This window comes from Crocodylus porosus, unplaced genomic scaffold (genome assembly GCF_001723895.1).
Source record: "Crocodylus porosus isolate Cpor-Errol unplaced genomic scaffold, CroPor_comp1, whole genome shotgun sequence".
NCBI classification, from domain to species: Eukaryota; Metazoa; Chordata; order Crocodylia; family Crocodylidae; genus Crocodylus; species Crocodylus porosus.
The window spans coordinates 47,585,761-47,610,548 of record NW_017728951.1 but is presented as its reverse complement, the minus strand read 5'-3'; the positions used below and the strand labels follow the sequence as shown (position 1 = coordinate 47,610,548).

Genomic DNA, 24,788 nt, shown 5'->3' with positions numbered 1-24,788 from the left:
AGCTGACTTCCTGCCCTTTGGGCAGGGGGCTGGACTCAATGATCTCCCGAGGTCCCTTCCAGCCCTGATGTCTATGAAATCTATGAAATGACAAATGCCAAAAATCACTACTGTGTCAAAGATCTATACATAATGCTATGGACAGACAAAATCTTCAAATCATTGCTGTCTAACTTCTAAGCAGCTGGGGATCACATGGCCCATGGGCTGAACCAATAGGGGTCATGGGCCCCTAGGGTCACATGCTTCATGGATGTTCCATTGCACTGAGCATTGGTAGGCCCCCTCCCCATTGTTGCAATGACCCCCCTGGGGAATTTTTCCCTCCCCCTGCTACACTGCTGCAGTGCACACATGGCATTCCCCCCGCCCCACTGCAACACACAGCCCTGCAGGGCCGGTGCAAAAGAAGGAAGCTGTATGAGAGAGGCAGACTCCGGAGATTCAGAGCCAGAGCAGCTGCGGCCAGGTAGGAGCCTGGGTGCTATAACAAACCCTTGCAGGCTGTGTGCCACCAGTTAGGCCATCCTGCTTTAGACAGTAACTGCAACAGTTCTTAGACTGTCATCAATAGCTTATGTTAACAACTTCTTTGGATTCACTAATTTAGTACGTCTCACCACTTAAAGAGAATAAATGAAGAAATAATTAATTTTAATAGTGGTATTAGAGGGATAAGTATAATACTTCAAAAGTTGCATTAATGTTAAAAGCTTGGATCTTGATAAAATGCCATTTAAGTGCATCAATAAGTGAACTATTTACATGCCTTGAAAAACACAGGCAAAACTGGGTGAGTCAACTCTGATCTCTGTTTTTATAGAAAGTGAGATATTTTCATAAAACCCAATATGAACAATTTTATTAAATAAATAGAGCAGACTTGTTTTGGTTGCAATGAAGAATATCTTCTTCACCAGGCGACCTCCTGAGGCCTCTTTCCTGTCCTACTTTGACATGACATTCAGTGTTAAAAAATAGAAAATGTCTCTGAAGAATTGTTTTTTTAAGGAGAAGGGGGAAATGACATTTGAGAGGCAAACCACCTCTTCTGGAGTTCAGATTCTCTAATACAGGGGTGGGCAAAATGGTGGATCTGGCCAGCAGCCTAACTCCATTTCCCAGGAGCCCCTGCCAACATCACTGCAGCTAGTTTCCATGAAGATGCTAGTAGCAGCGGTACCACCACAGCATAGGGCTGGGGTTTCCATGGAAACTGGCCCCAGCAGCACTGGCAGAGCATATGGCTGAGCCGGGAGCCGCTACAGATCTTGCAGTGGTAACAGTGTGGTCCAGAGCTGTAAGCCTAAATTTGCTGACTACATGCCCATGCCTGGGGCATGCGGGCAGAAGATCACACCTCTGCTCTGGCTTCAGACTACCTTGTCACCACTGCAAGATCCCAGCCCTGGAGCAGCTCCCCCCACAGCCACACTCCAGTGCTGCTGAGGCCAGACTCCATGAAAACCCTGGTCCTGCGCCTCACTGCCTCTGGGGTCTTCATGGAAACCAGCCGCAGCGATCTAGGCAGAGGCTGCTGGGAAAAGGAGTCTGCCACCGGCCCTATCTAGCCTGTGGGCTGGACTTTGCCAACCCCTGCTCTAATACCATTTTATTATGTCGCCTGTAACATAAGGTGGGTCTGGATTTAATAAACATATCAATTGTTAGAGAAGACAATGAGACCTTACATCTGTGTCAGCTAACAGTATGGAACTGAACAGTGTAAGGTGCTTCATATTTCAACAAACTTGCTGGACAAATACAAAAATCACCTGGACCAACAGCAATAAAATAGAATACACAATGAACAGCTACACTAAAAATGTGGTTAGTTAAAGAGAGATTCATCCTTCTTTATTGTTTTTCTCTGCTGGAGGCTCTCTAGTTCATCTAACATGGATTACACTTTCTTTGAATTTTCACTAGAACATTATGCCCCTGTTGCCAATCTCATGATTTTTTATGGGTCTCATAATACTTGGTACTCCTAAAGCCCCAGCCTTGGAGTTACAGGATTATTTAAGAATAGCTGTATTCTTTTTTTTTTTTTAACCTTTTAATAAATTTATAGTGGAGAAAAGGTGAACCCTTAAAGGCTCAACAACCAAAAGCAAGAGGCAAAAGAACCTAAAATATGCTTAAAAAATAATAAATCACAAGATTTATAATTTAAGTCTCCAATACAGTTAACCAAGCAGAGTTATTCCACTCATTAAAAGTACGGGTGTCAAACAAATGGCCCATGGGCCAGAAGCAGCCCGTGAAACTGTACTATCTGGCCCATGGGCTGCTGGACCAATCCCACATGCCAGCCCCACATACTGCATGTAGCATGCAGGCTGGAACCTTCACCACACATGCTGCAAGCAACATAGGCAATTAGTCTGGGATGCTGCAAACAGCTGAGGTGACGAGGGGTGACGAGGCGGGGTGACAAGCTCATGCCCTGGACCCCCTGTACTGTGTGCAGCACCAGGTCCAGCTGATGCACTGGGGTAGCATGTGCCCCACACTGTCCCTGGGGATTGTGTGCCAGTCCCAGCAAGCCCTGGGGCCGGCATATGCTGCACGTGGTGCTGGACCTACCATGTGCATTGCATGCAGAACAGGGAACCAGAAGGAGACACACTCTCCATTCGGCACCCTGCCAGACCCAGGGCCAGTATGCAAGGCCAATCAGTGACATACTGCTTCGAGCATGTGCCCCCTGCCAGCCACGTTTCATGCAGCACATGCAGCCAGTCCAGCCCTGCATGTCATGGGCAACGCACACTGGCCTGGCATTCACTCTGCACAGGCGGTCCAGAGCATGGGCCGTTCATGGTGCCCTTGACTGACCCCCTATAGTGCCTGAAGTGCCAGGTCCAACCCACATACCATGGGTAGTGCACATCAGGGTGCCCTTGCGGGCTGGCATGTACTGAATGCAGTACGCAGGCTGGACCTGGAGCTGCAGGCACTACATGATGGGTTGGGGCCAATCTGCAGGGCCTATGTTTGACACCTTGCATTAAAAGAATAGGAGAAGGAAACTACTGTACTTTTCTGAGATCCCTATGTGGAGAAAGAGGTCAGCCTGCTATTTAAAGTTGATTTTACTGACCCAAAAATTCAGTAGCAAAAAGGAGAGGTTGAGGCTACACTTAATATATGTTTGTATATGAGAACTCATCTTTTTCAGCAAACTCCCTTGAGCACAGCAACACCCAAGAACATCCTGAACACTCGCACACAAATAGCAGATAATATGATTTGTCCTAAAGGGACAAAAATAGCAGCATGACAGAAGCCCAAGTGCATGATATGACACGTGCAGCTATCTAAATACCAGAGCTCTGAGTGTCACAGCCTGCTAATGGCATTCTTTCTGCTTGGCCCTCCCTCTCCCCTTTACAACAGAATTTAGAAATATAGCTCCTTCCAACTTTACCTAGACGGAATTGCCTGCTTAAACAAACAGGAAAAATAGTCACGTGGCAGGGTAACATTTCATTCACTTTGGAAAAGAGTCAAAAATAAGCTTAGGTCATGTGGCAACAACCCAACTGTTTCTGATTTCTGTAACTTTCAATAATAACTTTATGGTGGCAGGCTTTTATTTTCCTTCCCTCCATAAAGTCTTTTTTTTTTTTTTAAAGGAAAAATGCAGACTTTTAAATCTAGAATATGTGACTGAATAATATAGTACTGTGAAAATAACAACAGAGAGATCTTTTGTTGGGATATCATTTTCTTGACTAGTTTTTTAATGTAAAAAACTAGGCTTCTGTTGTAGTACCTATGTGTTTCCTTGTCCACTCTTTTTAAATGCTAGATAGCATGAAACAGTTTTAAAAAATGAACAAGAACTATTTTTTTCTGGTTTACCAACCCAGCAGAGCTGCATCATATTTTTGCACCTCTTAAATATACAGATTTTATCTAGACCCAGACTGGAAGAAACAAATTTCATTTTCTCATGCTCTTAGATATATACTCCATCTCTAGCTGACTTGGAATTTGGATGTGATGTGGTGGTCCAGAATTCTTATAATTTAGCTTCCCTTCCCATAGCACCAGTGTTGCTAGCAAATGTCTAGAACAAACTCAACCAAAATACTTTTCTTCTCCAAAGTATTAGGTGCTCCTGGGAGAAAATTCAGTGAATGATGGCAAAAACCCAGGTGAAACAATTCTAGCAGAGGCTGGGAAAGTATATAAAACTTGCAAAACTAAGATGTTATAAAAATTAAATTTTGGTTTCTGACACTGAACCAGGAATGAATTTCTGGCCAACACACCTATTTAGAGTCATGGAAAAAGTAGCACTTATCTACAGTGTGGTTGTGATGGGTAAGTATTTGCTATGCAGCAGGAACAAGAGATGGGAAATGACAGCATTCTTCACCAACCAACATGAATCATTTAAGAAACATGAGAAGAATCTGATATTCACTCATCCAAGCCCAGGGAGCTTTTTATCTCTCTAGTTAGCAATGATGTACTGTTATTCAGTGTTCCTGGGAGATGTCAGACCTGTTCCAGGTAACCAGGTATTTGTATCACAACAGTTGCCACTCCCAAGAAAGTTATTAATAATTAAATAGCTGATTTTAGAAAGGTCACAACTGATTGTACATGAAAAAGACCAAAAAACCTTTTCTTCACTGGGTACGCACTTGTGAGTGTAATGAGGAGGAAACTTGTACTGTACACATTCTGTGGATAAAAAGGAAATGTCACACCCAGGGCTGACAATCTAGCACTTTTTATCAGCTTTAAATTGACTTAAAAGTAAACTCTTCCTTCAAAAAATATATAAGGCTAGACATCAAAAGTGATTGAGAGGAAAGAGAGAAAAAAAAATCACCATTACAAAATTAAATGATGAAATAGCCTACAACCATATCCTTATAGCCAGAGCCACAAGGTGCTAAAATGCTTTCACTCCACAGAAGTCTGGTAGATTTATAGATTACAGAAAGTCACTAAAACCCCCTCTATGTGTGGCTTAAATATGAATTTCTGTACATAGGTACACTATTAACTATCTAATGTAGGAAACTGAGAAAATGCCTTCCTTAGGTTTTCCAGCCTAATATAAAGCTCAACACCTCAGATTTCCAGCCACAAAAAGCATATTAACCCTGTACAAGGAAATTACTTTAACACACATATTGCAAGGTTTGAGTCAGTGACAGTTTTGTACATCTGGAAAGAGAGGAAGGGTGAGGTTGTATTTATGTTGGGGGCAGGGAGGAGATGAGTTTGAGGGAAATCCCAAACTTCTGCACAAATTAATGAATTCAATTTAATTACTTTCCACCAGAAAAGTTAAATAAGGTGCAACAGGTGATACAGCATCTTCCTAATGAACTCCACTGTTTCAAGCTATTGTTCATCAAATTGAATTGCTTTCTAAGCCATAGCAATTCAAGCATCTCCCCTGAAATATTGTTAAAGATCCCATCTCAATCAAATGACGCATATTGTATATAAAAACGTGGTAATTCGGAGGGAAGAGGCTCGATTTTCTCTTTCCTCTCCAAACCCCCATGATTTCCTGTAGCAGGCCTTGTAGACTAAGGGCCTTGTTGCACAGTATTTTCGGGTGGTTCCTAGAGCTCTTAACACCTGGACTGTCCACACATTAACACCTGAAACTAGCTTTCAGCTCTCATGAGGCAGCTCAAAGTTATCCAACTCCCTGGAAGGATTATCTGATCCATGTAACCCAGCTCCTGTTATTATAGAATCACAGAAGTAGGGTCAGAAGGGACCTTGTAGATCTTTAAGTCCGACCCCCCGCCTGAGTGGGAGAAAAAAACTGGACTCAAATGAGTCCAGTCAGGTAGGCATCAAGCCTCTTCTTCCCTAGGAAGTTGGTTCCAGCTCCTAGCTGCCCTAACTGTGAAGTAGTTCTAGCCACTTTAGGCTATAACTTAGTATAAAAACCCACCTCCCCGACTGGCATGGAGCAGGCCTGCTGCCCCCCACCCACCCTCCCCAGTACCCAAGATCCCTGTTCAATCCTCCCCCCTCCAACCTCCTATTTATGCATTGCTCCCCCTGCTGTATGTCTCAGGAGAGCAGCAGGGAAAGGTTAAACCTGCCTGCCTCGCTACCACTGCTGCTCTCTGGGCCCAGCTCAGCCTGGAGAAAAGCAGTAACCTGGCACTGGCAGTGGGGGGTCAGGCAGGCAGGTTAATCCTTCTCTGCCTGCTCCCCTGGGACAGACAGCATGGGCAGCCAAAGTAAGTTGTGGGGGGTGGGAGGGGAAGAAGGGAACCCTAAAGGGTCAGGGGGACACCAGAGAGAAGCCCAGTGGGTAGGAGGAAGCCTGGAATAGGAAGGAGGTGAGATTCTTACCTTTCAATCCTCCCAGACCCTGCTGACCTGAAGTGCAACTGCTCCAAACTGAAACTAGTACCAACATTGATCAACATTTGTGCAGCTCACAGTGTAATGTGCAACAAGCCCCTAAGCACTGCTATCTGAAAAACATTGAAACAACTACAATTCATGCTAAAGAGTGTACAGGCATACTAGGAATAGATTCTGAAATCATTCAGCACATTAATAAAAATCCCAGCAACTTGAGTGGAGCAAGAAATAGGCCAACACTCCAACTACTTTGTAATCCCAATCTATATGCAAGGATAATTATGAGTATACCAGTGATCACCACAGAATTCAATTAAGATGCTAAGTAGTGGAAATCCCTCTTTGATAGACAGACAGGATCTACATATGTATTCTCTAATGTCTGTCCAATACTACTCTGGCAACAAAAACATACAAGGAAACTCTAGGACTTTCCTGCAAGAAAGCTGAGCTGACATCAGCTTGATATTCCCCTATTCTTTCCAGATGGGTACTATTGCCCGGACCATGTATTGCAGGAGACCAAAAAAACCAGCTGCACAACCAAAAATACCATTACACATAACATTACATTTTATTGTTTAAAATTTCATAAATATTTTTCTTAATTTTATTGCACAGTATGCAGTAAAAAAGAGAAAGTGCCTTTAGCATTTTCCAGAAGGAAGAAGGCACAACTGATAAATGGTGCACCAGTCTGAGTGTTGATTTGGTAGGTTTGCTCTGGAAATAAAGTGAGAATAAGAAAAGCACATCATATGAAGTTAATTTGTATTTGACAGTAACGTGCTGGGGAAAGACTTTCAAATGTGACTAGTGATTTGGGCTTTCTTGAAATGCTTAAATACACTTGAAGATTAGACCTTGCTTCCAAAATCCAGAGCCTTCTAAAAGTGCTTCTATTTTAGCATGCAAAAAATATATTAAAATTAAATAAAATCAAGAAACCAAGAGTCATAGGTACTTTTAGAAAAATCTCGTCTTAGTAAAATTACTCTCTCTTTTTCTGATTTAAGAAAAAATGGTAAATTACATCCTGCTTGTCACATACAAATTAGAGTCTTTTGAGTAGGTATTAAAAGGTCTCTGAAGGAAATGCACAAGGTATCTTCACATTTCTTGGAAATGGTTTCCTTTCCATCTTCCCTGCAATCAAAACGGCTGACTCAACTCCAACCATTTCAGGTTGATTTCACCAGATGAGGATCAAAAAAAACCCAAAAACAAAAAAACCCACAAAAACTTGTTGCTGAAATACAAGCTGACAAGTCCTATCTTCAAAGTGACGTATGATCTGATGACCAAAGAAGGCTCCCTCTATTCAGCTGAGATTTTCACTGGGCAAACAAACATTTGCTGGGACAACTGGTATCCCCATAAGAGAGCCACAACCCTAATTGTCATCAGGTGCTAAATAGCAACTGACATCTCAAATGAAATCTGAGCACTGTCAGTAGAAAGGGCTCACTGAACAAGAGCAATCAAGTAAGAGAAGCCCACATGAAAAAAGATCACATAAAGACAGACTGGATGTCTTTTCAGTAGGACTGTTATGCTTGTTCAATCCTATTTTTTGCCAATCAGTAATTATAACAGTTAAGCATTTCCTATATTGATTTCATGTAATTTTTCTTTAGGGTATACTTACATGTAAGAGAAATCAAACTCATTCAGTCTTAGAGTAAGACACTTTTCCAGGTGACATCAAACAGTAAAAATGGAGGGAAAAGGGGGGAAAAAACACTCTGCACAATGTTAAATACCTAACCGGGGATGACAAATCAAATGGGAATTACTGTGGTAAAAACATAATTAAAAACTTGATTGAAGTTAAACAGAATTTACATAACACTGCAAATTAACTTAATGCTGAAAGTATTCACTGGGAAAGCAATAAAAAGGCATTTCATTAGTAATCTATATTTAAACAATACGTACAATAGAGTTTTCTAATGAGAAACGTAGGGTTTTTAATAATAGCAGTTTCCAATGGCTGCCAAGAGACACTACTATCACTGAGATTTCTGCATTCAAACAAGCAAGCCTTGGCAATATCATTTGTGGATTGTAGCCACAAGGTACCAAAGGACAGACAAATACAGAGTGTTGTTGTATTGCTGACTATAAATGTACTGATTTGAAAGCTCTGGACAGAGCCTGCACTGGGGCTGGGTGGTGAGGAGCTGGGTGGAGGCCAGGCAGCAGGGAGCTGCACCCATGCCATGGAGAGTGGAGGGGGAGAGGACAGGAAGAAATTGCAGCAGTGGCTGGGTCAGGACATGGGCTCACCTCAGACCCAGGCTGGGTTGTTGCAGCCTGCAGCCCTGAAAAGCTGCCAGTCACAGGGCTTTGTAGTAGAGAAAGTTGAACATGTTGGAAGGGACCCCAGTTCCATTGAAGATAATGCCAAATTGTGAGGCAGGATTTCACCCACCATTCTTAAAGCCTTCAGGAGATCACATTTCTCCTGACTGTATGCTACAAATTATTGGAGCCTCTTTTGATGTGGGGACTGTATTTACATTATATGGATAGATGCAGATTCCATAATGGGGCCACAATTATTGAGTGGGCCACTGAAAAAAAATATTAAATGTAAATAATATTTGTCACAAAGTGAAAATAGGAAAATCCTTCATTGCAAATAGGAATTTTTCCACATCAACAAGAATCATCAAGAAATGTGATAAGCAAAATGTCATAAATACTCTCAGGAAAATGACTGTTTTACCACCTTCCCACAGAAACAAATTCCTGCAACACAGGATGAAGGGCAATTAAGTTGATCTTTTGTTTGTTTCAGACAGTTACGCTCAAATTCGTCCTGTATTTCTTATAGTAAAGTTATGTTGTTGGCTGCTTTTTTATTTAGGCATACTGGACTATTCTTTAATACTACCATTTGATTAGTTTGTGCCATTTTTTAATAATTTCCTAAAACTAAAAGCCAGATTTTCAAAAGCTAGGTGCCTTAGGCTGTAGATAAGTATAGTGAGAATTTTCAAAAACACCTTATCTTCTACCTCCCCCCAAAGGAGAATTAGGTCCTAAACTCTATCCTCAGTTACCTATAAAGCTTCTAAAAATCTGCTCCAAACTCCTAAACAACAGAAACCTCCAACAATTCCAATGAATAATAAGAAAAAAATGAAAGACCATTTGACACCTCCTCTTTAAAGAAGAACAACTCTTTAAGCTTGCTGAGAGGCAGCAGGGAAAAAGGAACCTTTCAGGACAAAGAAGCAGTAAACAGGCAAGCTTAAAGCAAGTTTGGTAGGGAAGGTCTGCTTGGAAGAATGGCAGCAAGACAGAGGCCGTGGACTGAGAGCCAGAAAACTGGCTGCAGAATGTTGCAGTGCCAGAGCCACTGCCACTGCCACTGCCTCTGCTTGCACTGGTGAGGTGTCTGTTCAGGCAGGACCGTTCACTGTCAAGGCTTCCACCAAGGTCCTGGTTTGGCATCATGGAGACTGCAGCTTGCAGGTTTCTTCCAGTGACGGCCAGATGGGGGAATATCTGAAATGTGAGCAATGCCTCACAGTATGCCCTCAGGAAGCAAGCAAGAGAGCTACAGGAGGCTGTGGCAAGGCTTCGAAGTGTACTCCATGATGAGGACTTCATTGATTTGATGTGAAGGAGATTACTAGGACTGTGGAGGATGGGCTGCCAAAGGCAGTGCTACAGAAGAGAGAGGACATGGAATCCCAGAAAGGTAGAAGCTGGAAGCTTATGACCTCTGGCAGCAAGCAGAAATTTCATCTCCATCTGCAGCGGTTTGCCTGGAGAACAGATATGTAGCCCTACAACACAACAGAAGCAGCAGGTTCCATTGGTGGAGGACACGCCAGGCTTCCCCAAGGTTGGAGGGATCGAGACTGCTTCCAGCAAAAAGAAGCGATGAGTGGTAGTGGTTGGAGACTCTCTTTGAAGGGGGATGGAGACATTCATCTGCCAGCCTGACTTGTTGTCTTGCTCCATGACACTGCTTGCCTGGAGCCTGGATCTGAGAATATCATGGAAGGATAACTGAGATTCATCTAGCCCTCTGACTAGTACCCCATGCTGCTCATCCATGTGAGCACCAATGATACTGCCAGGGGAGACCCTGAGCAGATCAAAAGTGACTACAGGGCTCTGGGAGCAAGAGTGAGGGGGACGAGGGCTCAGGTGGTGTTCTTCTTGATCCTTCCAGTCAAGGGGAAGGGCCTGGGTAGGAGCAGGCGCATTCTTGCAGATCAACACATGAATGCGCAGAGGGCATTACCAGTGGTGCTTTGGCCACAGGATGCTATTACAAGAAGAAGGATTGCTAGGAAGACATGGAATCCACCTGATGAAAAGAGGGAAGAGTATCTTCACAGACAGTCTCAATAACTTAGCGAGGAGGACTTTAAACTAGGTTCACTGAGGAATGGAGAACCAAGTGGGGAACTGGATGACCTGGAGGAAGGGCAGGTAGGAGGGAGCAACAGGGAAGGCATTCTAATTCTTCCTGAGAAAGTAGGGCAATTGGCTAGTTACCTCAGGTGTCTAATTTTCTATGATACTAAAAGTTTCTTATATAGGTTTTTTAAGGGTTTCTTTTGGAGCACATAGTTTTATACCTTATACCTCTTATTAGAAGTGTATCATACACCTAGAATGAGTATGTTATAACAAAAGTACAAAAGGACAAAGTAGTAACAACAACAATATGGTAGACTCCGTGACACTATATAACAGCAATCCATATATCAAACAAACCTCAGGGATTCTGCAAGGACACACGGATGGCCACTTGATGTCCTAATCATCACAGAAACCACAAGGTTAAAATCATGGAGAACACCAAGGCTATCAAGGCTATAGACTAGTATGAAGACTACAGACTTAGAAAAAAAATCAGGGGAGACAGCTCTTGATTTCTCCTGCTGACACTGTTCCATTTGATATAAATGAATGAACTCAAAGGACTAGAAGACAAACTATTTATCATAAGCTGAAAGAGGGCAGGGATTTGCTTCATGTTAGATGCTTTAGGGAAACTGCCTGAAAGCAATATCATGGTAACCTAGCCATCTTTCACTGAGGACTATACTACCATAGGATTTGTCTTTCATCTGCTGCAGTACAAGAGCACAAAAGGCAAGAGACAAGGCAAAAATGCCTGCTAGAGAAGAAGAGAAATTAGACTGAAAGATCCCACTTCTCCTACCCTTTCTTTCGCACTCCCCCCTGCCCCACCCAGATGTGCAGTACCTATTCATTATGATATAAATGACTAATTTATTGCAACAGCCTTAGAATAATTTGTTTTTCTTCCCCAGAACAGATTCACAATATGAAAGGGCAGTGGTTTGGCAAACTAGAATTTAGCAAACTCCATTCATATAGAGTAATGTGAACAATAGCAGGGAGCCACTTATGGTAGAAAGAGGTAAAATGTGGTATCAAGGTTGACATTGTGTTAGCTTCACATCTTCTGTTCTGCCAACAAACAGACTAAACTAGATAGACTTATAGAAAAAATAGATGGAAGAGACCTTAAAAGTAGGGGTACTGTGATAAAGATTTTCTTGGCTGATGCTTATAGCTTGTTTATTAACAAGCCATATTGGATGATACAGATCCCATAGTCAATTTACAGGAATGCAACCAGGTGAGGAGGTAGGAAGGAAGTGAGGCTCCCTGTTGCTGCGTGCACCCCTGGGGAATGCATGGGGGGCATGTGCCCCCACAGATTTGTGCACAGGGCAAGAACGGGCTGGACACTTCAGGCTTGGGGCCAAGGGCTGCACAGGGCAGGTAGAGGCACTGGGAGGTGGGGCTACAGGGAATTTTGGGGTAGCTATAGCTCGCCAAGCCTCCCCCTAGTGCCACTCCTGCTTGGGGCACTCCACTCTGTTGCCTTTCCCTCAGGAACCCTGCGCTGGCTGCACACCTCCTGCCTGCCCTGCAGCAAAGCACAATAGCCAACCCAGAATTCCTTCTAGCCCCCGCATAGCCACCCCTACCAGCATCACTGCCATCTCCTGACCCATGAAGCTAAGCTAGCCTGATGCCTACCCACTCAGAGCCAAGCCCCAGCCCAGCCCCTTTGATGGGAAGAGAGAAGCACAGCCCCTGGCCCTGAGCCCGCAGCAGGTAGCCCACCATCACTCCATGCATAAATATGGGGGGGGCACATGCCCCCCATGCTTCCCCCAGGGGTGAGCACAAGAACAAGGAGTCATATCCCCTTCCCATCTGCCCCCCACCACCGCCACCTCATGGATGAGTCACCCATGGCTCCATCCCACTCCCAGCCCCAGGGTCGTATTCACCACCTGCTCCTGCCCCTGCCACACTCCCTCTCTCACCATGGGGGCCTTGATCTGGACCCCCCACGCCCCTTCCCCCTACAGATTTACTGGCAGCACACTGCTATCTAAGCTGCCGGGCTGCATTCCTGACTCTGTGCATGCTGCAGTTGCACACATGCACGAAGCATTTATCAGTGACATTATCAGCTACGTCAGCCAAAAAAAGCTGATTGCCAATAATGTTAATTTTCCTTTTATCGGTGCCAATCTGATATGCCACTGATGTATCAGTGCACCTCTACTGACAAGTCTATCCCCTGCCTCCAGATATTATAGTGCTTATTCTGTTCTTAAAACCCTCCTGTGATAAACTCGGAGTCAAATTAACACAGGACTTTGAAAAGGAGCACAAGATATATATGCAGAATGTGCTAGAGAAAGCACAGTCAGTGGTGTCCTTCTAAGATGATGACAGTGTGGCTGGATCAACATATTACTTTAACAACTGTGTTTTTATGGATTATGGGTGTGTCTGATGTCATTGTAAGAAACTGGGATTCAAATGAAGGTTAGCTGGGTGATGCCTTATCCAAGTAAAACCTAAGTAATTCTGACTTACAGTGAAGAGGAGGTTGACAACACTATGAATTTCAAGACCATGCCAAACACTTATTACAAAAACTCTTATGAGTTTTATTGGATCTCCAGATGCTGATGAATGTTTTGGTAGAAGCAGCTGTCACGTGGACTTGGCAAGAAGTTTGGAACATTCTCTTTGGGCTACAGATCTTGTATTAAATGTGTTAAAATAACAACAACAATGAATAATGATTGGAGCTTTACCAAGAAGTCTGACTAGAACTGGCTACTACTAACCCAAGTGGTACCTGAGTTACCTTATTAAATCTTTGAAAGAACTATTAATCACTGTTAAGCATTTTTCTTCATAATGGACAATCTCCCAGAAGGTAAAGAATGAAACTATTATTAAATTATATTGTCTCTCTTTGGGAAAACTAGTTCTGTTTAAAGCAATTTAATAAGTGGAGGGAGGTAGGATGAGTTGTTGGTATCTGGACAATAATTGATGCTGACAGGTAGGCCAGAGTGGCATGAGAGAGAATTGCTTTCCAAAGATATATGCCATTCATTTTACATTTTTTTTCTCTCTGTAGCCAAGCAGAGAAGGCCATAATTAGTTAGCCTTTGAGAAGAGTAAGTCTAGAGATGTTCAGCAAACCATTTGTTTTGATTTAATCCATTTCCTCTCTAATAAATCTTGGATTAATGTTGAATGGGTAATTTCATGCAGATGTCCCCAAGGAGAAGACAGAAGTACATTACCCCTGAAGAGAAACACTCAGGAGTAAAGAGTGTTTTGCATTTACACTACAGTCCCTAAGTCAGGGGCCTACAGAATGCCCCCTCCCATTGGGTTGTTTGCTATCAGGCTATTAAAGGCAAACACAATCAAGAACTTGAAGAAACAAGAGAACTGTCCATTGTATTAATCACAGGTACCAGTCAAAAAGCCTGATATAGGCTTTATAGAGTTTAAGTCCTGACTACATTAAAGAGTACCTCTTTCCATGAACAATTCCATGGAGTTGTGGTCTTTGCTGAGGAGACCTAAAAAAAGTATTCTGTCTGTTGAAGTAAGTGTGGAATAATAATGACTGTACTCTCACAAAATGACCTTTGGCCACCAGAACCCTTTTAGGGTTTATTTGGTTGCCCAGTTATCTTGGAGGATATGGTTAATGGCAGAAAGAGTCCTCCACTGAAGTTCAGTATCTGGTATTCCTACTGCTTATGCAGTGGAATGGAATAACATAAGTGTAAACAGATCTCTCATTTGTCAAAGGACAGATTGTCCTGGGGTTAGATCCAAGATCAAAAGGAGCAGCACAGTCATTTACATACATCACCCTTCCAAGCTATATTACTGCCCTTGGTATGTTTTATCTAGCATAGTGCAGAGGAACTTGAAGTGGGATGGTAGATGTGGAGGTCTGTATGATCCTGGGACAAAAGGCTTTCTCCTGGAATAAACTCAATGTCTATTCATAGCTATAGGGGCATAAAGGACCTTTCAAATTCTCATTGGATCTACATGTGCAATTAATGCGGATGAGTTTATTGCTTCTGGGCTCACTTTTTGCATGTGCACTCAGGACAGCAGCATGTTGAACCAGGGCAGTGCAGCCCCAGCTGGCAGGAGTCCCTGGGGGTCAGCCTGCCAGCCTGGGGCTGCTCTGACCTGGCTCAAGGTGCTGCACAGGAGCTGGCTGGGGCACAAAGGTAACTCCCACACTGGGATAGCCCCCACACAAGGCAGCCCCCACACTGAAGTATCCTCATGCCCCAGCCATCCCTGTGCATCTACAAGTGCTCTGCAGCACACTAAAAAATGCCACCATAGGATAGTACTTGTGTACTACGGCAATGTTTATTACTTTACTGTGCCCTAATAGGGATGCACATGTAGACACAGAATTTACCGCGCAGCTAATCAGGCAACTGCAGTAAATGTCTCGTGTAGATGCACCCACTGAAAGGCAGTTAGGTGCCTAGATCCCTCTGTACCTTTGCAACTCTACAACTTAATAACTTATTTTCTCCAGACAATTCTTACAGCTAGTTTCTCTAGACAGTATAGCCTTTCAAGTTGCAATGAAGTGGCTTTATATCTGCAAAATTAGTCCTATGGGATGAAAGAAGACAAGGAGCATCAGGCTTATCTTTGAAACAGTTTGGGAAATACAAATGGTGACTGCGATCTTAGAATTACTCTCTCTGGATTTCAAAAGAAAAAAAAATGCACTCTCTCTTTTTTTGTCCTAAGCATATGTACCTTAACCACCATACATTACAGAGAGAGCAATAACATCTCCACATATGCTTTCTGGAGCAGAGTCACCCATTTTACAAACACAATAACATTTGGTTTGATACAGAGGTGCCAAATATGTGTGGACCTGAAGGCCCTGGAACCCCTTGGGATGAGGGCTGTCACTGTAATGCGTAACACTTTCTATATCTTAGTGTCATCCCCCCAGCAAAAACAAAAGTCAGCACCTGTGGTTTGATATCATGGTGAAAGGCAACCTTAAATAAAAGGCAGATTAGAGATGGAGGAAAATCCCACTAGATTTCTTTCTACTGTCACAAAGAGAGAACATACATGACTGTTTTAACCACTGGGTACTAGTGATATGCATAATGCAGGCACTAGTGACTGTTAAATGTTGCTGCTTTCCCACGAGTAGCATTTCTTGCAAATGACTAGATACAACACTCTATTTATCACACGCTGGCCTTTTTGTGGAGTTGCATAAATTAACACCCCACCCTACCCCATCCCCCTAGCTAAGACTTACTGAAGTCCATTTTACTGTTAGGCAAATTGGCAGAACTTAAAAAAAATAAATAAAAAGGCTCCTTTAGGAGACTTTTTTATTTTTTAAAGTATAGGTTAGGTAAGAAATCAAACAAGTAGTATGATAAACCTTGTAGGAATGTCTCTCTTGGCAGAGCAGATATTCCCATAAGGCCAGCTTGTTACTCTGAGGGTTGATATCTAGCTGGCAGGAGGTACACAGTATCCTTAAATCACCCTGGAGCGATGATCTCAGGAGAAAGGAATCATTGCCCACAGTTCCAAGAGGAGGATCAACACGCTAGTGAGCATGCCCCTTGCAATGCTTTTCCTTTTTTTAACATGATGTATTTATACTCAGGAGAACACTGCTCACATGCAGCGTCAGCCCCAGTCCGGGAGGCCCTGCTTTCACAAACTGAAGTACTGAAAATCATGTGCTACTAAGTACCTCCCATGTATCAGGACCACAAGACCACACACAGGCAGAGGAAGATCCTAGAATTAGGGGCAAGAGTATGATTTTACCTGTTTTTGAAGTGATTCTTCAAATCCTGGATAAACTTCCCTTGAACCTTAATATATATCAGTCTAATAATATTTTTATTTATGGATCTCTGAGCACTTTACAAAGGACCTTGATGTCTTTATAGATGGGGAAACTTGGGTAGAGAGGTGAAACAACTTGTCCAAGATCAGCCAGCAAGCCAGTAGGAGACACAAATCTAGGTCTCTTGACCCTAGACATAATGCTCTTCCACCTCTATCTCTATTTACTAATTTTCATTTACAAGTAAGTTGATCCTTCCACAGAGCAGCCTTGCAAATATGTTTTGTCTAACAGTGCACAGTAGGAAATTTCTATCTTCAATATGAAGTTCCTCCCCATGAAGGTAAGCAGAAAGATTTTGTTCCTGAGCCTTTATGATAATTTTACAAGCCAGACAAATTAAGCTTCTAGGTAGAAGGCAGCTTTGCCTCATCATTCAGTACATTAGTTTGTAAATTCCACTGAAATTCCAGCAGGCAGTGGGGAGGCTGCAAGCCACTACACTAAGGTCTCCAGAGCCCTGGCTCAGCTCACTGCTGGTGGCAGGTGCATGTGTATCTCCAGGCGGGGAAGGGGCCAGGGCTGTACTGGCAAAACAGTGATCCCACTTTTGTTGCTCCCCTGTCATCTCCCCCAGCATACCAACATCTTACTAGTCAAGGTTGGAGTGTTTTTGGCACTCTGCCCAAAAACGTTGCCGACCCCTGACATAAATGATTAATTGACAACAACAAAAGCACAATAAGGTAGGGGAGTTGGTCTAATGGCAGGTACAAAAGGCTTTTTCCAGATATGACAAAGAAACAGTTCTATAGTCACTATGCCCAGACACTAGTCTAAAGATTAAAGCACTGGAAAATGTAAGATCTGAGTTATATTCTTGGGTCTGCCACTGATCTTCTGTCAGACTTATCTGCTTGTCTGATTCCTCTCCCAGCTTTTGCCTGAACCTACCTATTGAGAAGGTAAGCATCTGGATGCAAAGACTTATTAAGTGTTGGTACATGGCACAGTACTGGGTCCTAAAGATGTAGCACAAATAACTAAGAAGTTATAAATGCATAATTCCATGTTCTCTTCTTATCACCAAAGAGACAGTGTGGAAGCAAAATGGAGTATAGGAGAAGGAATGTTTATGATTGGACTGGCACTCATTCCTAGGGTAGCCTGGAGAACAGGAGATAGAAAGCTTTTCTTTAATTCCAGAAAGCCATAGCCTGGGCTACATGAAATGCTACACAGGTGCCAAATACTATTGTAAGTGCTAATATGAACTACTGCCTAGTTGGGAATTCTGGCGGGAACAGAATCTGACCTATAGTAAAGAATATAGAAGAAGAATAGATACCATTTCCTAAATGCATTATTCTTTTGGCCCAGAGCAGAGGGCAGCAAAACAATTAAAAATGTTGCACAACCATAAAAAATAACTGCTGATCATATTCATGTCTTACATCCCAACAGGCGTTTTACACAGAAAATCTATGATTTACTGGATTTCTGGCACCCGCTGTGTACTGCACTAAACAAGTAAGAAATCAGACAGTTTGAGAAGAATGACAAGAGCTAAAGCCATACAGCTCATTTATTTTAAAGGAACCTCTGGTTAAAAACATACATGCCATACTGGAGCAGACCAGTGGTTCATCTAACCCGGCATCCTGTCTCTGACAGTGGCAGGAATGGATACTTTAGAGAGAGAGCAATTAACTGGATACATGTAGAGTGTTCTTTACCTATTCATTACCCCGTTTCAGAATTCTTGTGATTTTTATCCTCCTGAAGCAGATTGATAATTTTAGATAATACGATTTGAAATCCTGAAAGTAATCAAATCAATACAAATCATACATAAGCATCACAGAACACTCACTCTTTCGGCTCCACAGCTGGGGCACGTATAAGAAGGGACATGTGCGCATGTGTGTGTGCATGTGTTTCTGTCTGAAAAACCCTGTTCTTTCATTAGAATCTATTACCATAACCAATTAGTTTGAAGCTGTCACACAAATCCTATTGCAGTTGATAAGACCTCTGCACAGATAAGTAGCACAGTCCAGGGGGGCCGACAAGCAATGCAGCAACAAGCAATTCTTAAATTCTCAGGGGATGATATTTCTTATAGGTATTGGCAGATTTGTTTGGACCTTCCCTGGGGCTCCCACATAATTAACAAATTGCTCAATCTCTTTAACCTGCTCGATCAATGACCAGATGTTATATAGTAGTAGAGTCTTCTATAGAAGGTTCTGGGTAGGCATGTCCAGATACAGGAATATTACTGAGAGGGAAACAAAGCTTTGCACAATGAACTGGCAGAAGAGCACAGAATAAAAATCAGGCTACCTACTGCCAAGCCTTCCACTCACACTGTTGCATCCCCCTTTAAGGTTAAACCTTTGAAGATACTGAACACATTTCGATATCTACTGACATCCACAGGATCTCACTGACATTGTTCAGTACCTGAGAGGAGCAGACCTTCCATCAGTATCTGAGGCTAAAAAGAGACACTGCATTTGTCCATGGGTAAGTTGTGCCTGTATTTATCCTGAGACAAAAATATCCCAGGATTGGCATGTACACGTATCACCTTCTAATCATGGTTTAGTGAGCGGCTGAATGCAGGGCTATTTTTCTGCCATTGATTCAATCATACATAGATTCATAGACATTTGGGCTGGAAGGGACCCTGGAGGATCATCGAGTCCAGCTCCCTGCCCCAGGGGCAGGAAGTCAGCAAGGATCAATAGGATCCCAACAAGATAAGCATCCAAATGTGTCCTGAAAGCGTTCGAAGTGGGTGCTTGAATCACCTCCGGTGGCAGTCTATTCCAAACCTTGGGGGCTCGGACTGTAAAGAAGTTCTTCCTTATGTCCAGCTTGAATCGGTCACGGTGGAGTTTGTAACCATTCGATCTTGTCATCCCTTGGGACGCTCTGGTGAACAAATGTTCCCCCAGATCTTGGTGAACACCTCTGGTAAACTTATTGGTGGCCACCAGATTGCCCCTGAGCTCGTACTTTTCCAGGCTGAAGAGTCCCATGGCTCCCAGCCTCTCATCATAAGGTGTTTTCCTGACCTCTGATCATGCGCATGGCTCTTCTCTGGACTCTCTCAAGCTTTTCCACATCCTTTTTGAATTGTGGAGTGCAAAACCGGACACAGTACTCCAGCTTGTCAAAACCTGTCAAAATCTTAAAAGCTTTGTTTTTTTCCCCTTGCTTCTAAGTACTGGAAATCAGCACTACTGCCACAACACTGCAGCCAGAAACAAAATTTGGCATGCATATTCCTGTGTGGAAATGCACTACTTAGATGGAAATTCAAAATGTGTGTGGCAACATAACCCAGGAGCTTTCATAAGTTCTTTGAAAAGACAATGAAAAAGTTTTACCTTTGGGCAGCTCAGTATATAGAAATAAACTATTTGTCTGCTTTGAGTCACTTGCTGGATGCTGTTGGCAAGACACGTAACTTGATGACAAATGATCTTGTACTGAAAATTCTTTGTGCTCTGTCTGCAGAAAAATAAAGGAGAGGAAAAGCAAATTTTTACACAGAGTAAAAGTAAGTTGTCATAGGGGAAGCAAACAGAAAGATAGAGTTTATTTCCTTCTCCTTTTGAAAGACAAGAGAGGAGAAGGAAATAAATTTGGGAATAAGTTACACTTCACCTTTGTATGCAGGTGATCCATGTTTTTATTTAACAATTTGCTATGCTGCCAGCACTTTTACATGAACTAAGGGAAACTGATTTATCCAGCTTGCCATATTTTGCTAAGTATGAAGTAATCTCCAGCCTGTGAAGCTGATAGTCACTATGACAAGGAGAGGCCAATATTTTTAGCTGAGTATATACAAAGCCTCTGCTGTCTCTCTTCCCCTCCCCCTGCCCCCCAACCCCACATAAGGGGAGCTGCAGCAGCCACTTCCAACACTGCACTTTGACCAGTTGGCAAGTACTTTACTGGTTATGATTAGTTAGTGGGTCTTTTGCAGTTCACATTTAAGACTGTTGGCATGGACACACATGCATATATATGTGCCGGTTATCAACTTTAAGCAATACTTGCAAATAAAAACAGCACTGTGAATGATGCTAAGACCACTTTTAAATTACCTTCTCCACCATCTCCTCAAAAATATAAAGCCTACAGGAAACAGCATCAACTCAGCGCTCCTTTGAAACCATACATATGAGTTAATGCACGTTAGTTAAATCAAAACACTTAAAATTAATTTCACAGAGGTCACCATTAACTTTTTTACAATTTAACTTTTTACCAGATTAATGCTACCAGAAATATAAGGAATACCACTGCGATTTTAATTACCTGCAAACAGCAGTTGCACAGATTTTAAAGGGGAGCAATGTAAGTCAGCAATGTTTTAGCCAATCCATACATACTTAAGTTCCTCTTATATCAAGCCAAAACAAATTTGATCCATTCAGTAGTGATCTTAGTCATTACTAGTTGTGGGGGAGAACATAGAGGACTTAGAGAACTAGAGAGTATTGTAAAATGAGAGAGCGTCTCCCTGGTACGGTTATACAATAGGACAGAAACGTCCACAAAGATGCATGCTTGTAATCTCATTGAAACCAAGACCCCATAAGAGAGTCTAAATCCTTTAGGCTGAATCAAAAGAGTTCTTTGCAATACTGGCTCTTCATCTACAATCTTCAGGGCACATACATAAACCAGAACTGATAAAAATGCCACAAGAGATGCAGTGGGTTGTAATTAGTAAAAGAGATTAGTAAAGGAGCCAGAAGAAGGTTGTTTCCTTGTGAAATGATCCATAACAAAGGAAAAGAAAAATGTTTCTCTCTATCAAAATTGTTTAAAGACTATTTCAGAGGTCCCTTTAGAAAGGTAAGGCAAAAGGGACAAGAGAAAGATTCTATTCTGTTGGTGCATAAGTGGACTTAGGCCCAAAATGTGTATATTACACCCAGATCAATTACTTGAAAAACTGTTGATACAAAGGTAACAAGGTCCACTACGTCCTGGATTCTTCTTTTATCAGACAAAGGTAGTTAGCTGTGTTAGTTTATGACAGGCTAGAAAGTAAGGTATTGGCAGGTAGATGCAATAATGAGTTTTATAGACTTGAACAAGGTGAAAGACAATCAACACTTCCTCCACTGCACAATCTCCCCCATGTGCTCCCTAAACCCCCACAACATGATCTCCTCTACCCTCCCCCACTCTTTCAACCTACTTTCCTATGCTGCGCAAGCTAGTCCCTCCTGGGGAAAGTGATGGCTCAGCTCTGGCTTCAGCCCCAAGCCCAGGGCTAAAGCTGCAGCTGAGCCATCACCTGCCCCAGGCTGGTACTTGAACCTAAGATGAGGTTTCTCTGCCCCATGTTGATTAGGGGGGAAAAAACTCGTCTTGGATTCACATAAATATGATACAGACTAAAGTAAGCCAAACTAGGGCCACACTAACAGAGCTCCTAATTTTAATTTAACCATGCTATCATTGTTCAGATGAGAGTAAAAGAAAAAAGTATTGATGGAATGAGAATAAAAGAGCTGGAAGCTCTCAAGACTAAAGCCAGCTTCCTTTAGAGATTCAGCCAAGTGAATTAACACTCAGTTTCTCCCAGACATGCTGAGTACATCGGGGCCCAAGGGCCGTGGCCCCCCTCTGGAAGAGGGCTGTCACCTGAAATACGTAAAACTTTCCATGTGTCCATCATCTTAGGCCCTTCCCACAGCAAAAATAAGAGTCAGCACCTATGTGTCAACATATAAAATAGGGATAAATGTTATTATAGCAGGATGCTAAAAGGAGTAATTAATGCCTGCAAAGTACTTTGAAAAATATCAAGCATTATTACTATTTAAAATGCTAACAATGGTTTAACTTTGACAGAGAACAACGTACAACTATGATTTCATTTTTTCTACTTGCTTAACAGTTAAAGAAAATCTTGGCTTGTGCAAAGCAGAATTTCTCTTATTATTCTGCCAACACATTGCATGTGTGCATGTATGGTGCAAGGTGGTGCTGACGGGAGGGAATGAGGAGAAGGAACTTTACTTTCCCAGCCCAGATTGGTTTACCACATTGAGTTAGTCCTGGACAACACAGCTGCAAGTTATAAATGTCCAGGCAGGCAAACATGAGTGGCATCCCCTCCGGTCTGCCAAAATTCCAAGCAATTAGTACAACTAGCACTTTCAGCTCTTTTGTGGGTTGCCTAGATGGAGACTAAGCACCAGACAAGAGTGGGGGGAAGGGAGTATTGTTTTACGAAAATATGTTAAATCAATTTTAGTTTTTATTTCCACTGCTGAACATTATTTAGACCTCTCTGCAGCCTTTATGAATGTTTGCCGTACACTGTAATGTGTTTGCCAGAAATCAATATCCTCTTCTCACAAACTAGTAGCTGATGTCATCACCTTTCTACCTGTCAGATCTACCTGCCCACTATAGTAGGAAAGACAGAACTGGTTTCTTACTTGTCTCATTTCAGACAACTCAATGTTCAGCTGAGAAACCTGAGATAAATATACCAATTTAGGCTGGTTGCCAATAGCTTTTAAATCAAATTCTGGATCTTTAGAATACACTTTTCCACTGAGCAAATATGGAGGGACCATTACAGGACCTCATAAAAATAGTTTATACCCCAAATAGGGGGGTTTTTATACTTTTTTTATATTAGGATAGGTAGAGAAGCATTCAGAAAACCTTACTCTCAGAAAAGTTGGGAGGAAGGAAAGGAAAAGAAGTGAATATTCAATTCAAGTGACTGGAAGAAAAAAAGCATAACTTTGTAATACACTAATACAGAGACCCCCATTGTTCTGGCACTGTACATACAATGGACATTCTCTAAAGTAAAGAATGAACTACCTAAATCAAGGAGGTGAAGAACAACAACAACAAATGGTGGGGGGGAGCAAAAAAAAGAAATGGTATTAAGGTCAGCAATAAAGCCAGAAAGATAACATAGGTGTTCTGTGCTTCAGTCTCTTCCCTAATCATCAAACCCTCCACATGGTTGTAGTCAGACCCTGAGATCCCTATTGCAGCGTTTCCTAGAAATTCACGACCCATATTTTATAAAAGCACGTAATCTTCTCCTCTACATTACAGCCATTTCCAAAGCAGAAACCACTTTTTGAAGCAAATTTGTATTATGGTAACAGTTGACTTTATTTTAGTTTTGCTGATTCTCTATATTTTCTGTGTTGCAAAGAGTGTTAATAAAAACTATCATTCTATCTCTCTGCAACTACACCCCATTTAAAGTGTATCCGCCCAGAGCACTGAAGATGAAGCCATTTTGATTCTATCAGCTAAGCAAGATCTGAAACAAAACCCCAGAGCGGAGAAAATATTCTCACTCGAGACATGGTGGGAAACCTGGACTACAGAACAGTGCAACCATGAGACTTCTTGGAGGTTCACGTTGCACATTTTGACAAGCATTGACTAGAAATAATACTTAAGCGTCCAGGAAAAATCTTGTGACATTGTTTTCAGAGGCTGCCACATTTCTTCTGGTTGGAAGGTGTCATACAACACTTTAATTGACTACAAAATGAATGGGGCCCTGAAAAGGAAAATGACAGCCTTAATGACATATGTAAAATTCCAAAATGACCCCTTATGCAAATAAGGGAGCATCTTGCTTTTGGAAAATGTTCCACATTCCAATAGGTGATGGAAAATCTATATGGGGAAGAAGCAGGGAATACTGTTCTGTAGGAGTGCACTGATAGAGATTTTTGCAGCTGATACTGATAGCCAATTTTTAAGAAGGCATATTGGTTGATACTGATCCAATTTCCAGTGCCCAGCCTGGCAGCGTGGAGAGCTGACTCCAAATGGTAATTCTGGAGGAGCTGGGGGGGAAGGGGAGATCAAGGCCCCCGTGGTGAGGGAGGGTGTGGGGCTGGGACAGGGGCTGGAGTAAGTGCTGGGAGGGGTGCAGGGAGTGGGGAGGCAGCTCCTGCTGCTGCACACTGCTCAGCTGGGAGCCACTGGTCCGGTGGCTCATTCGGCACTCGCCTGCTTGTCCGGTGGCTCCTGCCACTGCTCCTGCCACTTGTCCGGGAAGGCGTGTGCCCCCAGATCTATTGGGGGTGGGCTGGGGCTGGGCCTGGGGATGGGCCAAGCTCTTCCTGGCAGGGCTGAGCTGGGAAGGGGCTACAGTGAATTTGTGGCTGCAGCCCCCCCCCCC

The 24,788-nt window shown here is 42.7% G+C and overlaps 1 protein-coding gene across 6 annotated transcripts in view; it reads right to left on the bottom strand.

Moving 5' to 3' along the window:
• Positions 1-24,788, bottom strand: part of ZMIZ1 (zinc finger MIZ-type containing 1) — a 500,213-nt gene that overhangs the window by 356,025 nt on the left and 119,400 nt on the right. For all 6 annotated transcript variants that reach the window (XM_019555666.1, XM_019555672.1, XM_019555671.1 and 3 more), the window contains exon 3: positions 19,975-20,098. The gene's annotated coding sequence lies outside the window, so the exon portion shown is untranslated. The remainder of the gene's footprint in view (positions 1-19,974; positions 20,099-24,788) is intronic.